The sequence below is a fragment of the Aythya ferina genome (assembly GCF_964211825.1).
Source record: "Aythya ferina genome assembly, chromosome: 7".
Lineage (NCBI taxonomy): Eukaryota > Metazoa > Chordata > Aves > Anseriformes > Anatidae > Aythya > Aythya ferina.
Window position 1 is genome coordinate 3,608,719 of NC_140302.1, and position 15,417 is coordinate 3,624,135.

General features: G+C 36.0%; 1 long non-coding RNA gene across 3 annotated transcripts in view; it reads left to right on the forward strand.

Moving 5' to 3' along the window:
• Nucleotides 1-15,417, forward strand: part of LOC311440068 — a 599,898-nt gene that overhangs the window by 253,719 nt on the left and 330,762 nt on the right. For all 3 annotated transcript variants that reach the window (XR_014695191.1, XR_014695192.1, XR_014695193.1), the window contains one exon: nt 10,798-10,857. This is a non-coding gene — a long non-coding RNA (uncharacterized lncRNA). The remainder of the gene's footprint in view (nt 1-10,797; nt 10,858-15,417) is intronic.

Genomic DNA, 15,417 nt, shown 5'->3' on the forward strand with positions numbered 1-15,417 from the left:
CACTTCCATGTGGTTCTCACAACATACCTGGGAATACTAGAGCTTCTTCCTCTTAGTAACTGAATGAAGTGGTATACAGTAATTCAAATGAGAATGTTGTCTGTATATAATAATTTTCATTACTCTATTATTGGTATAAATACATAAAATCAGTAAATAAAAAGATGAATGAGAGGTTATAGAGCAGTTATTGCTTTATATCCTGAGCTTAAACCCATGTTTCAACTTCGTGCACAGCATGTCTTCCAGTAGATGCAGATACAATTAAGTTCTGCATTGTTGCAGTTTTTCATGTAGAGAATTCCAGGTGGACCCCAAAACACTGAACAAAGTCTAGTGTCTAGTATAAATACGGTTAAGGTTATGTTATTTTGGAAATGTTTCTATCTCCTTTCTGCTAATGGCGAAAATCATAAGTCATGAGAAGCCAGGGTGTCCAGAATTAATCCACGTGGTTTTTAGTCAACCTACTGAGCCGAGTAATTTAGGAACAGTATTTGCAGTCTCTCACTAATGCCAGGAGAAAGAAAGTATCAAATTTGTTTATGTTCAGAATGTTTTCCAGTTGGACTTCAGAAATATTTGGCTGTACTACTTGTGTGTAATTGTTGAGGAGGTTCATAAGCAAGAAACATGAATCCATGAGACTGAATACATACCAGATTAAGCAAATACTTAGAAGCCCCTCATTTTTATTTATACAGTGGAAGCCCATGCCCCCTAAGAGAATAAATAATGTAGTTCTTCAATATGAGAAATAAGTTGAAAAATTGTCCAGATGGTTTTAAAGTCCTTTGACATATTCATTCAGCCTTTCTCTGTTCTTTCTTTTCTGTAATGAAAAATGTACTGTTGTGTATACAGCTGATTTCATGTGGTGTTTATTAAATGCAGTAGAAATTCTGTAAGGAATGCAGTTCTGGGTACATTAAGTTGGAGTATTTTAAGTGCCCTTAAAATACCATGTTCTGGTAGAATAAAAATACTTTTTTATAGTAAAAGGAATGATTGCTCTCTCAAGTTTAAATGATGGTTATGTATTAGTGTAGATTCACTCATGTTTATGTACCCGTGTGCCTTTTGTATTTGTCACAAATTAACTGTATTGCAGAGTAACTAACAAACACGGGACTCCTCAGTAGGTAATGCTGCTTTGTAGTGTATATGAAATTGAATACATTAATAAGGAAGATAATCTTGTAGCATCTTAATAGAAGAGACTACAATACTAATTCCAAATCTTTGATCTTTTAACCTTTATTTAATGAACTTTTCATCAGAAAGCGTTACTGCTGTTACAGGAGTTCTAAATCAAGCTGTTTTGCATGAGATCTGCCAGGAGCCTTAGGATGGAGTATAGGGGATAGATAATAGTATCATCATCTTTATATTGCCAGAGCATTCCATAGCACAGCTGTGAAAATAAGTCTGCTGGTATGTGTCTGTGTGTAGGGTAACCACACTCAGTGCTGGACTGTTCAAACGGACCGAAGACTGCATTTGTTATCTTCGTGCATTTAGTGGCATAGGATATGAAAGCAGTAGAACAGAATAAGTGTTCTGATTTCTTACCACTCCTCAACTTTTCATGACAAGATAATATGTAGTATATTGGAAAGATCAGTTCTCTTTCTCAAGCCGGGGAAGTGTGGTATGAAAATAAAGATTGAATCTCAACCTTCCCATTACCACTGTTTTTCTTCTGATTCACAATTAGTGCGATGTAGTTTCCAAGGGGTTATTTCCCTTGATCTTGTAGGATATGTTAAATAAGGCAATATTTGGTGCATTTAATGAAAATGAAGTTACTTCATCCACCGTTTGCAGTTGTTGACCTGCTGTTGACAATGCAAGTCTCTGGGCATTTGTAAAATTCTAGCTTCTATCTTATCATAAGGCAATCAAAAAGATTGCGTATGGTAATACTTCTAATGGCTTATAAGTACAGAAATGTGTGTGTTTCTTGTTAGATAAATGAGGGCAGAAGTATTTATCATGTGTTCCTAAAACTACCCTTGAGATACCTTTTGTATCAGATGCAGATAGACAATGCTAGCAATATCAGTAATGAGGCATTAAGAAGAAAAGTAATTTCCCTGTTACTGTGCTATTGCATTATCTTTAATGTTGCACAGAAATTTTTTTTTGAGATGACAGCTAAATATAATTTTAGGGATAAAGATGAATGATTTCTTATAAGCAGGCGTGATTTTTTTCATCATAGCTTAACAAAAGAGTAGGCATGATGATGCTGGGTGTGTGGCAATATAGAATTGTGACTAATAAATTATAAGGAGCTAAGATAAAAGATTTTACACAAAATTAACAAAAATACAAATTAAAGGGATTAAAATTAAGGTAAACAGATGAGGAACTAGGAAGGGAATATTGTATTGCCATTCTTTTTCTATTGCTTGTGAATACTGATATTGTTTGAATATTGCAAGCCTTGGATTTTTTTTTTAATTAATTTTTTTTTTTTTAAGTGCTTGTTTCCTTTGTTCTTGAAGGCAGGTAAGTCCTAAGTTCTATCACTAATTCCCACTTTCCCACTTCCCTCCTCCTCCCCCCCCCCCCCCAAAAAAAAAAAAAAAAAAAAGGAGGAAAAAAGAAAATGAAAAACGTTATTTAGAATTAGAACTGGATCTACAGAATTGAAGTTTGAAATATGGCACTACTGGATATTATTTGTAAATATTTGTCCAGCTCTTTTGGTAAATATTTGAAAACATGCTGTCAGGCTCTACTGCAATTTAATTTATTTCGTGACTTTTTCTGTATATGGTGGACTCTTCAGGACACTTGATCCCTAGTTTGCTGAGTGGGACTTGCGTACCAAATGTATTTAAAGTTGCTGACATGGGGAAAGGAGATTTTATTGTCCCTGATGAAACATGATGTCACGTGAGAATACAGACTACCTCATGCCACAGTCATGTATGTTGGAACATTGCCTTGATCTGCTTAAATGTTACCTTTCTCTACACAGAACTTTTAATCTCATTATCTCTTCTTCCTATCCATTTCTTGTTTTGTTTGATTGTAGCTCTGCGTTAACATTCCTTGACTCTTTAGAACCAAATTTGTGTAGCTGAAAAACAGTCTACTTACAAAACAGTAGATAATGTTCACTGGTTACACTGTAACCTTGTACTGTAGCCTTTCCAGAACAGGATTTATCTCGGGAATTCAGTGGATTTTTCTTACTGGACTAAGCAATGATAAATCCTTTTCTGAAAACTGAGTAGCCCCCCAGTGAAACGTTATTTCTGCTCTTATAAAACTTTTCCTAAGCATGGAAATTAAAAATGATTACTGTCTGTCTGCTGGTACATTCCATTTATTCAAGCAAAATATTTGGGAGTACTTCCTAAACTGCCTTTTGTTATTTGGCTTGCTTGGTCTGTGTAAAGTGGTGGTTATTTCCCCTAGTGCTGTGAAATAGTGGTTAAATGTTTCAATATTAAACTCCTGTCATAGAAAGATCTCTCACTGCCTGCTGAGGGCTCTCAGTTGGCATTTATCAACTATAAAATAAAACATTAATTCATGTGGGATATCAACAGAAGCAGCTGTCACTGACTTCTCACTTTGCATCTTTTAATGGCTAAGCTGATTCCTTTTGAGATGTCACCTTTCATGTATATTAAGCCCTGAAATCTCCAGTTTTTAAGTAGTCCTAGAGCTGAATAACAAAGAATGTAATAGCTATGAACTGTCTGAGGTCTGGGGCAGAGAGCTAAGGTGTTGACCCCAGTTCTGTGAGGACTTTCTCTGTAGCCCAGCTCTAGTTGGACAGACCAGAGGGAGCTGGCTCAGAGTTTATTGCCTAGCTCTAGCATGTAGTTGGCAACAATTCCCTTAAGAAAATCAAACTCTCCAAGTTCCCAAAGTAATTTTCAGCAGAGAAGTTAAAAGCTGAATGAAAATGTAGAGTACATTTTAAGATATATTTTTTCCTGATTAATTACTGGGGCATACTGTCGAGGTGACAAAGGGCAGAGAGAAATTACGCGGGTATCTGGCACTTTGAGCTACTGATGTATGGATGTTGCACCTTACAAAGCGCTCAAATTAATTGTGTAATGAATAAATGTGTTTCCAAAAAGATGCAATTATAAATAAACTTGATGAGATTATCTCTAGGAGTGTTTCCGATAGAATCTGCAAGGAGGATGTTTGATAGTGAAGGGGTTATCCAGAGCTGTCAGGTATTTATATATGTATATGCAACATGTGTGCTTGTGTATATACGCATCATTGCTTCAAAATACTTCTTACCTTTTTCTGGAGCCACGGTTTTCTAACACGTTCTGCATTTCAGTAAGTGTGTTGGCCCTTAAAACATCATTGGTTCCTACACATATTCATTGTTACTCTAACAATTAAGTTGCCGCTGGGAATATTTTTGTGCACATTATTGAAGCTGTCTGAATTAAATAGCATAATTCAGTATGGTAGATGTGGCCAGTGTTACAGATGCACTGCAAAAGCTGCAATCTTCAGCAGCAGCATCTTGATTGTTCTTGATGGATTGTATCTCCCTAACTGACACATCCAGTGTTCATTGATCCTTGGAATGGAGAAGCAAACGCAACAGCTGTTAGATTTCCCATTTAAGTTGTTTCAAAAGGAAGTGGCTTATTTATAATGTAATTATTTAAGGCTTTTTTCTTCTGGCAGGGCAAAAGAGAGCTCTCATGTCGTCAGAGGACTGCAGAAAGCTTTGTTCTCAGGAACCTGCCTGTTAGGCTGTCCTGAGCTGAACTACAACTTTAGTGGGAAAAGTGCATAGCTCTATATGTAGCCTTGTGGTTCGACATCTGTGTCTTAGGGCCATCAAAGAGCTACTGTAAACTGCTGCTGGCTGGCTGAAAAAAATGCTTAGTTTCTCAGTGCTTATTAATGCTTTCAATATCCAAGATACAACAGTTCATTATTATTCAGCAGAGAAAATAACCTGTCTCACTTCTGTCTCCCAGATGAATTCTGTGTAATTTTCAAATTCAGAAATAGAATTTGTTGTCATATATGATCCAAATTATTCAGACTGTTCAGCAAAGAATCATTTCAGTATCTCTTAAAGCTGTAATTATATCCTACCTTTCTATTTTTGAATCAATGTTTAATATGCTATTTTCTAGAAAATACATTTTTATGTAGAGACAGGCAGTTTCCTTTATTATTTCCAAGGCTTGAAGTGACAGTTCCAGTCTACTATAGAAGCAGTTCAGCTGTTCTGCTGGTCAGTGACCCAGGAATGTTAATATTGGACATTTGTGATGGAAATTGCATATGTGTTAGTTCTTTTTTTTTTTTTTTTAAATAGTCAAATTTAAATAGACTTTTTTTCTGCTTTGCGGAAATTCCTTTGGAGTCTTCTCTCATATTTCAAATATTGAAGTGGAATTTAGCTTTGAAAGAGCTGTTTGTTTTGAGGGAAAAATGTATTGGTTGAGCAAGTATGAGAAAACAACTCAGTAGCCCAATAGAAAATGTACTGCTTTCTGTTTGAAGTTAGAGAATCCCATATGGTTAACCCATTTTTTGGTTGGAAAGGAGCCTAACTGCATATGTTTGTGTTGAATCTTGTCTAATGAGTCAGCTCCCTCTTGCAGAGAATGTCTTATACAGTGAAAGTTTTAAGTAGATTAGGCAGGCTATAAAAATTTTATATTAACAGTAATAAATATCAGAGCCAGTGCTGTGCTCAGTTTATTATATTAGAACTTTTAACGATATTGTATTTATTACTGCACTTCAGGAAGTATTGCAAAGCTAATATAATCAATTGCCTATAAATGCTTTTACATTACAGGAGAATATTAAAAACTAACAGATTTTCATGTTGCTTTTAAACATTTGAAGTTTGGGAGTTCTGTACAGCTTCCAGATTCCTTGTACACACACCTGTGCTTTCTAGTACTGGTCTAGACCTATCTATAGACATGCAGAATATGAATGCCAGGATGTGAATTAAACATCTAAGTTTTGAGCTAATCCTCATCAATGAATAAAAAGAGGCATTTCCTGAGGGCTGTGTATTTGACCAAAATGGGATGCATCAGAGCCCTGATGGGGTTTCTTCCTGTCCCTTCCAAATAAATTTGCTGTTCTGAATAAAACTGCTGTTTAATACGAATGGTTTAGTTTGTATCCTCTAAGAAAGATTAAGTGGATGAGCAGCAAAATTAAAGGCACCTTTTAACCTTTTCTTGGAGTTTGTGTGCTGGGTTTTGAAGTCCGTGTGTGTGTCTGGGAAGATGGAGTACACATGCTGAAAGGAAGCTTGCAGCTTGACTGGCAGATGCTTGAAACAAGCAATGAGGCTGTGTGCAGTTGAGAACAGGACCCAAATCCAAATTTAGGGAGAAGGGAAGTGTCCTTTCTAAGAACCAGAGCTCTTGGGTCAGGAAGGAAAAGCTGGAGAGAGAGCCATATAGGGGTTTTACCTCAACTTGGGATGGCTTAACAGGAAGATGGTTTCAAAAGAAAATCTGCTGCAGGATGGCTGCACTGGAACCACACTTTGTGTTAAATATGGTCTCTTGTTCAGTTCTGCCTTTCACCTGAGCACAGGGATTTTGCTTCAGTTTCTTCTTGTGTTTCCTTGAAGTGTTGCACCAATGGGGGGTTCCAGACACTTGTGGAGTGTGGTGGGTTTTTTGTTTTGTTTTGTTTTCCTCCAGTGTGGAACTACTTCAGCCTCAGGTTTGTGTTGGTTTGTGGTTTTGTTCCCTTCCCTAGGAAAAGAGGTCTTGACTGGGTTAGTTCTTGGCCTTCAGCATATTATAGCAAACACACAAAATACCCACAGTTCTGTTTTGTTTTTCTGTTGAGCAGTAATTAACTCTTTTCCCCAGTATTTTTGTTAAAGATATCTATCTTCTGTGTTAAGAATGAAGCAGAATACTTGAAATGGTCGTCTTTGATGTACAAATAGGTAGTTTCTAGTTCTGCACAATTTAAATCTCATTTTCTAGTTTGTCGTTCCATCAGATAAGTTGTTTAAGCTGTGCGAAGCATGTAATCTGTATGAGGTAACAAGCCATGTGACAACTCTGGAAGGTTATATGTAAGGATTTAATTTCCTTAATAATAATAAAATTAAATAAAATTAAAGAATTAAATTCAATAATAATAATAACAACAACAATAATAAATTGATAAATAGTTCATAATTACTTAATTATAATTTATTATAATTATGAATTACTATATTATATATAGTGTAATGTAATTATATTATATAGTATATTAATTATATTACGTATTATATTATCGTATTATACTATATATATTATGTATTTAGATACTAACGTGTAATATATATAATATATAATTACATATATATTATCATAAATTACATATAACTAAATTATACTTATAATGAATTTAAATAGTTATATAATTATTTTAAAATTGTCATTACTAATTAATCAATTATTAATAACAATTATTATTAATAATTTTATATGTAAACATTTAGTTTCCTGTTTTATTAGGCTGAGGTTATCCTATCACCACATGAGATAAATCTTAAAGGTTGATTTTCATTGAAGAGCTCAAGATGCTACTGTTACAGGTCTTGAAGATACTAGCCCTCCTTTCAATACCAAACAGTGGGGAGTCTCTGATCTCGGCATTGAATGTGGATTCCTGTCTATTCAATTCTTCCTGTTCTTTTGAGGACAAATGAGTGTCTCTTTACTGAGAAGAACAACTTGATACCTGGCTCAATTTATGTTACAAATTTGGCCACTTGAGTCTTACACATATGATTTCTTGAGGGCACAGAACAGCAGCATTACTCAAAGTCAGCTGCAGCTGACTTTTTCAGCCATTCCTCATGTAACAGATCTGTCAGCTGGAAGCTCAGGAGCAGGGTTAACTGGAATAGTTAAAAGTTGATGTAGACAGCAGTGAACAGTTTCATCATCCTACCAAGCCCAGCATTGTAGTTTTCTCCAAGCAGTAAATGAATAAAGTTATACACCTGAAAACTGTCAGGATCTGTGAATGAAAAAAAAAAAAAAAGAAAAAAGCCTGCACTGACTTCTCAGGATTTTAATGTTATATTTATATTAAAAACTAAGTTTAAGCCATTTAATTCAGGTGCCTGTGAAAGTTGTTGTAATGACCCAAGTGAAAATTAAGTTCTTCAGCATATGTTGTCCCTTGACTGACTTCTCTTGGAGAAACTGTATTTTTGATAGTGATAATAATTGAATCTCTCTTTGGATTCAAAAGCTTTGTTTCTGATTAATCAATCTTGTCAATAGTTTTATGATGCTACACCTTTTGGTTGGGAGAGTTGTAGAAAAGCTCCTTATGGCCTGTTCTTTTTCAAATACTTCATTTTTTGCCAAAAAACACCTGTTTTGTGTGGGATTTTTTTCTTGTTTGTTAAACCAAGATGTATTCAGTTTTTAAATCACAATGTGAGAGAAATGGTAGAAAGTATGGAGAAGATTGCCTATGGAGTAGGCTGTTCTGAAGCATTTTCATGTAGAATCAAAGAATTTAGTTTGAAAAGGACCTGTAAAAATCATCTGGTCCAGCTTTTTCCACTTGTGTTTCCCGTGTTTATGAAATGTAAATGGTTGTACTGATATGAAATGGTTTCCTATATGTGAATGTTGCAGCATTAATTTCTTGAGTCCATTCATTCTTAACAATGTCGAAAACCTCCTCCTGATCTTCCATGTCTCCAGCTAGGATGTCCTTCTCCAGTTACAGTGGCTGATACAACCATCTCAGCTCATGCACTAATACACAGCTTGTCTCCTGGCTTCAGACTCGCTTTCTTCTGTTCTGTTTCTCTAAAACAAATTCTCAGTGTGTACAGCATCTAGGATAAACGTCTTGACTTGACCCGGTGGCTTTTCTGTACTGCAGTCATACAAATAAGGTACAGATTACTTGCAGAGGTTAACTTGATTATGAATAAATGATCTGCAAGTATTCTGAATCTTCCTGAAAAGTCATTTTTAAGATATATGTACTTCTAGACTTGTTTTTTGTAACAGTTTGACTTGGGTGACAAATGTCATCTCTTTTGGCTTCTACTTGCTCAGCAGATTGATCATGCAATTAGTAGCTCACTAATAATCATATAAAATGACACAAATAACCTTCGATGAGGGTATTTTTTTCTTGTTCTCTGAAAGTAACCAGTGACCTCTCAAATACCAATACTGCAGCTGTTTGTACCTGCGGAAGAGACACAAGCTTGGCTCCATGTCTGCAGGAACACCACTGGGAATTTCCATCTAACAAATTGGCGATAAATGCATTGATGTATAGTCCAAAATAGTTCCCAAGATGGTTGTTCTTGTGACAAAAACATAAAAAAGTATCTTATTCTGTTTTTTTTTTTTTTTTTGCTCCCTTCCACATTACCATAGGGTTTTAAAATGCAAACAATTTTCCTTTGCTGGTCCTAGAAAAGCAAATGGGAAAAAACTTTCTTGTAATAAAATCTTTGTTTGCTTTCTTCGTTTTTATCCATATTTATAGCCATATGGAAATAGGAAAAAAAAGAAACCAAATTTCTAAGTCAATTCAAGCATGAAATATGAAATATTTAAGGACTTGAAACACTTTGATCTTTTCCAGTGAAAATATCTATTTCATTACATAGAACTGATTGCTTATTTTCTGGCAATGTATTTTTTGTTTTAAAACACAGACTTGGAAAAGATGCATTTTGTCAAAAATTGACTATTTATGACACAACTCAAACTGTTTATCGGATTTAGGATTGATTGTAGCCTGAGAGACAAAGAAATGCTGGCATGCTCTGCAGCTTTGATAATAACCTTCCCTTTTTGAGGTTAAAATGGGACACAGTCCTGGAATATGCTTTTTTTCGTTTGTACTTGGTTACTCTAATGTTTTTATTTTTTTTCTAAATGCAAACATATATTAGTATAGAGATTCAAACCTTTTTATCACAAATTTATGCATTTTGCAATGCCATCCTGGAAAGTCAAGTGAAAGTGGGCTGGGGAAGCCTGTTTTGTTTAAAGACAAAGGGAATGTTTTGTCTTTACCTCAGCGAGAAAAGGGAATCCCCTTTAAAATCTGTTTTGTTGGGGGAGATTCAGAGGTTCACCTTGAGCAGGTGAGACTTGTTATACTTGAAGAATAGTTCAGGAAATGCTGCATGGAAAAAAAAAAAAAAGGTACATAAATCTCAAGAAAAACACACTGCTGCTGAAAGTAATTTTAGGTTTCTTAATTGAGAAAGACGTTTAGTGTTAAGTGTTGAAGATCTGGGTTAACAACAGATAATAGTGCTTGAACATGAGGTGATGAATTGGCTTTATCTGGAGTGGGCAGGGGGATGGCGCACAGTCTTTCTTTGGCTAGAGCTGACACGAGCTGCTAAGATGGTCATGATGGGGTGTGAAGACAGCCTGTCTGTGTTTGTACACTAAGGCACCAGCCTAGCTCTGCTGCCTCAAGCTCTGCTGCTGGTTCCTTCCTAGCTCCATAGGTGCGTTAGCACCTGGCATTTAGAATGACCTTGTTTGTCATATTAGAACTGAGATCTCATGCCTAAATTGTTTCTTGGGTTGTATGATCAAGCTAAGCATAACTGCTTTTTTATGCAGTGACGCAACAAGAAATGGATCAGTAAGTAGGATTATCTGGGTAGCGTGAAGTTCAGACTTGCTGGTGCAGGTGCTGTGGAAGATGCAACATTGGTAGAGATGGATGAGTAGAATAAACTACAGGCTTGATCTGGCATACTAACACGACTATTTTCTTTCTTCTTTCTTTTTTCAACAGGACGCAAAATACCTTCAGGGAATATTATAAACTCTTCTGGTCAAAGTCCCTGTCTTTATGGTGAGTAGTACAACGTGATTTAAATAAAGGTGCATGAGTAGAAGAGACACCCGGTGGTCTCCCCAGAACGATCCAGTTTATCGCTTAAGATTATTTCTTTACTTCCACTCATAAATAAAATATTTAAGAAATCCCAGCAACTTAGATTGGATATTGAACATATTATACTCCTCATTAAAAAATTACAAGGAATACTACTGAAAACAAAAAAGATAAATTGTAAAAAAAAAAAAAGGACTGCATCGGAAAATGTTCATATTTCAATATTGCTGTGTGGTAAGTGTGGACTAAGCATAGATCCTCCTACTTAGGGAGGAGATGATAACAGATTCTTTAGGATTTTAAAATAAATCTTAGAAATGGTATGCGTGGTCCCATTTGACATGGATTTGTCAGTATCATCCTTAAGGACTCCCCAGACAAAGCAGTATTGTATTTTTCATTGATAGTTTTAAATGAACAAGCTGCCATAGTAAATGGATCTCAGGGGAAAAAAAAAGTTTTGAGTTTAATGTTCTTGATTAGAAAATTGGATTTTGTTACCTATTTTTCCACTTCATGCATATGGCTACATGCCTTAGAGCTAGTGTGTAGGCATGGCAGCACGCAGTTTTCAGGCTCAAGGCTTCTACAATCCTATGTCAGGTGGCTTGCTGCAATGTGTAGGGGAAGTGGATTTTTTAAGAAATATGTTGCTGAGGGGGAAAAAAATCAACTGGCATCCTCCTTTAAAGTATCAGTAACTTACTGCAGTTATATAAACTATTCAGATCAGGAGTTTTGTCTATATATAGCTTAGCATACTTCATGGTTCAGAAATGATCGTGGTAGAAGTACTCAGAATTCTCCCTCTTGAGTAGTCTTCCCCCTGAAACCTAAAATGTCTTGTAACCTTCCAAAAAATACATTCAGATCTATGAAAGAACCTTCAGACTTGAAGCAGAAACCTCGGTATAGCAGGCAGCGGTGGGGTTCCTCTTTTTGTCCTTCAGGCCAAAGCAGGCAAATTGTGATGCTTGGGAACAGTGGTCTTTGTGTCAAGTCCTGGCATCACTGTGCAACGCTATTGTGTCTTTATGTTCTGACAGACTGTCGTAATGGATCATTGTAACATGTTCCTTTTTTCTTTTTTTTTTTTTTTTTTTTTTTAATTATCAGACATCATGAACTTTTTATACTAGAAAGTTTCTAGGATGTATTGGTTGTAAAGGCAGGATCATACTGAGCATGGCTGTAAAAGTATAATCTTAAATATAGGGGCTTCGTGCATGTGACTGTAACTGGTACAGTAGACCCAGAATTCAGTTACACCCGGTGAAAATTGTGATATAAGATAGCATGAAATCTTCACTTGTACACATGAAAATCTGAAGACCCTAGTTAAATTGTTTTTTCCTATTACTCAGCAACCAGAATAAAGTGCTCTTCAACTGAACAATTTCATTTAAGTGCACCTTTGTTTAAATACTGATTTGCAAAATTCTTTTTTTCTTCTGATATGCATAATATTTTCATGTTGGAACAAATAGAATCATAGAATGACACCATAAACTGGAAGAGACCTTCAGAACCATGAAGTCCAACCGCCAACGTGACTTACCAAGTCCCACCACTAAACCACATCCTTCAATGTCCAGTCATTCCTTAAATAGCTCTGGGGTGGGGACTTGACCATTTCTCCTGGCAGCCTGTTGCAATGCCTAACCACCCCCGCCATGAAGAAATTCTTCCTAACATCCACTTTGAACCTTCCCTGGCACAACTTCAGGACGTTTCCTCAGGTTTCTCTGGGCAACCTGTTCCAGTGCCTCACCACCATCTGAGTGAAGAAATATAAATCTTTTTCCATATAAAAAAGATTTGCATTTCCTTTCAAAGATAAGTGTGAATCCTTATTCTTGCCACCATGCTTTAATATTTTAAAGTACCTTGATACTTACTTTTCCAAAGAGACATGGGAGATAGGGTGGCTAGTTGAGCAATGTTGATTCCTGTGTCGCAATTGGTGAGGGTTGAAAGGTTATCTACATGTGCTAGCAAAGTAGCTGCTCCGTCCCTTGTCCTTTGTAGCTTTTTTAGGGATCTTAAGAACCTCTTTTTCTTGCTACCTTGGAAATTCTGTTTTTAATGGTGGCTTATTCCTGCCTCACAGTTTTGAAGTAAATGTTTTGTGGCAGCCAACAAGCAGCCCTGACTGTTAAACAGGGGTATGAGGTTTTGAAGAACCACTCCTTGGCTAACACTTCCTGCAGGGAAACTCCATTTTCTCTTCATAGGAAGGCTGCTGCCCCTCCACACTGGGACAGTGAAACTTGGTGGCTAGCCAGCCCTTAAGAGTAGGGTCAGTTCGGGACTACTGTGCAGTGCTTGTAAGGGAGCATAAATAACAGCACGAGAGATTTGTAGCAGCGTTTTGTAATGTTTGTTAGAGCTTAAATATAGAAAGGAGAGGCAGCCTTCATGAGAACGTGGGATGAGGTCAATAAGCAGGTCACAAAGAAGTTGAAGTTTCGAAGATTTGTTTATCCGGATGTCCAAAGGAGAAGACTACACTTGTGCAAGCATTTTGAAGTAGAATTAAGAAATCTCACAGGACATCCATATTTTTTGCAGTTGGATAATTATTTGGTGTGACCTTTCTTTTAAAAACCTAAAATGCAAGTCTTAACATTGGAGATTTTAACTTGAAAAAAATAATCCATTTCAATATTTAATAGAATGGTTGTCTGCTTTTTTACTACTTATAAAAACACAAGTAGAATTAATGCTCTCCAATACATATAGGACTGTGTAGGTGTAGCATTGTATAGTGATTATAATACCCAGAATTAGGGACTAGTATGCAGTATTTCTCATTCCTGTTAGAAAAATAGGAACATCTTGGGTTTTTGAGGTTCAACCAGCTACTTAATCTAAATTTTTCCTTTCCAAGTAGAAGGGGTGATTGAAAAACTTTGTCAGAAGTGAGAGTTTCACAGATTTTTCTGGGTATACTCATGTCCTTTCCAGCCCTTTTTTAAAAACTCATACAAATACTATCACCCCATCAGCTCACACACTGTAATTCTGTGAAAAAAAATGAACTCCAAACATATGGATGCTACAGAATGACAAAATGTTTACCTCTCAAAGAATGCGAATTAATAATATGTAAACTTTACAGAAACATCTAAAAATCACACTCTGGATCACACGGTTGTTAGTTTGAAGTGTTAAAAATCATTACTGGCTTGAAGTGATGTGGGTTTTCTTTTTTAAACTAGCATCTGTTTTGTTTGCCATCTCTAGTTAGCCTTTAGAGTTCCTTCATCAGGTTTTACTTTATAGCCATGTTGAGTGGAAATTTTGTTACAGCGTCTGTGCTACTTCTCAGTATTGATCACATGAATGAGGAATGGAAATTTCAAAAGAAAAGAAAATGAAATAGTGTGTAATTGTATGGTTATTGGCAGTACTGAGATAACTGAAAATCAAGAATGTAACACGCACAAGACAGAAGAGAGAACCTCAAGTGCATGTGCCGCTCTTTTGCAAAATATGGTGTTATTTCTGTAGTGAGGTATCACAGGATCCTGATCTCTGTATCGTTGCATCTTTCAAAGAAAGTATTGGTTTTTTTTCATACAATGAAATGTCAACATCTGAATTCACATTTACTGTGCAGCTTCACACTGCAGTTACTAAAGGATATAGGCTCAAGACAGTCAGAAATGAGCTTGCAAAAGCTCAGTGTAAATTCAGTTTTTTCAGTATCCGTGGAATAAATATTGCACAGAAAACACAAATGTATGTTTACAGACATGGCCTTACTTTGGTTTGCTTGGTCGTTGAAAGGAACCATTTTTGCCTCTGGTAAGACGAGCAGCAGTGGGATCCAGCCCCATGCACTGGAGCTTTGGTATTTTAAGGGTGCTAAGAGGCATAGTTCCCATAGATTCAAGTCTGCTTTGAGGTGAATCTTTCCATGATAAACCCAGTGATTATGATTCTGTCCTCTCTTGAAAGTTTTAGTATCTCAGTGACATATACATTTTTAAACATACCTATTTGTTACGTCTTTAGATTGAGTAATCATATTGTTGAATCCTGACCTGAGGAAATGTGATTTTTAAACATTGTTTTTATAATGACCTATTTTCATACCTTTATAATGACTCACTATTTCTTTCCCACATGGCATCTTTTCTTTCAGAGCCAGGGATATTTTCAGTGTGGTGTACTGACATTTCTTCACAGTCCAAAAGAATTGCTTTGAGAGGCATTTTGATAAGATTCTTGAGTGAATGAAAAGATTGAGCACAAGCAAAGAAACGTATTAAGCTCCTTACTTTAATCCTTACTAAGTCATTTAAATGTATGTATATTTGCATGTGAAAGCTGCTGTATTATCATTCCAGTAGAACTGTTGATATAAATAATGCCAGTCACTGTCTTAACTTCTATTTTATTTTTAGATGGAGAAGCCTCTCTGGAGAAACACCAATTCCTATTTAATTGCCTTAGAATTTTACAGATAGAGATGAACCCATTAATGAATCGTGCATTGCTGTGAACTGATAG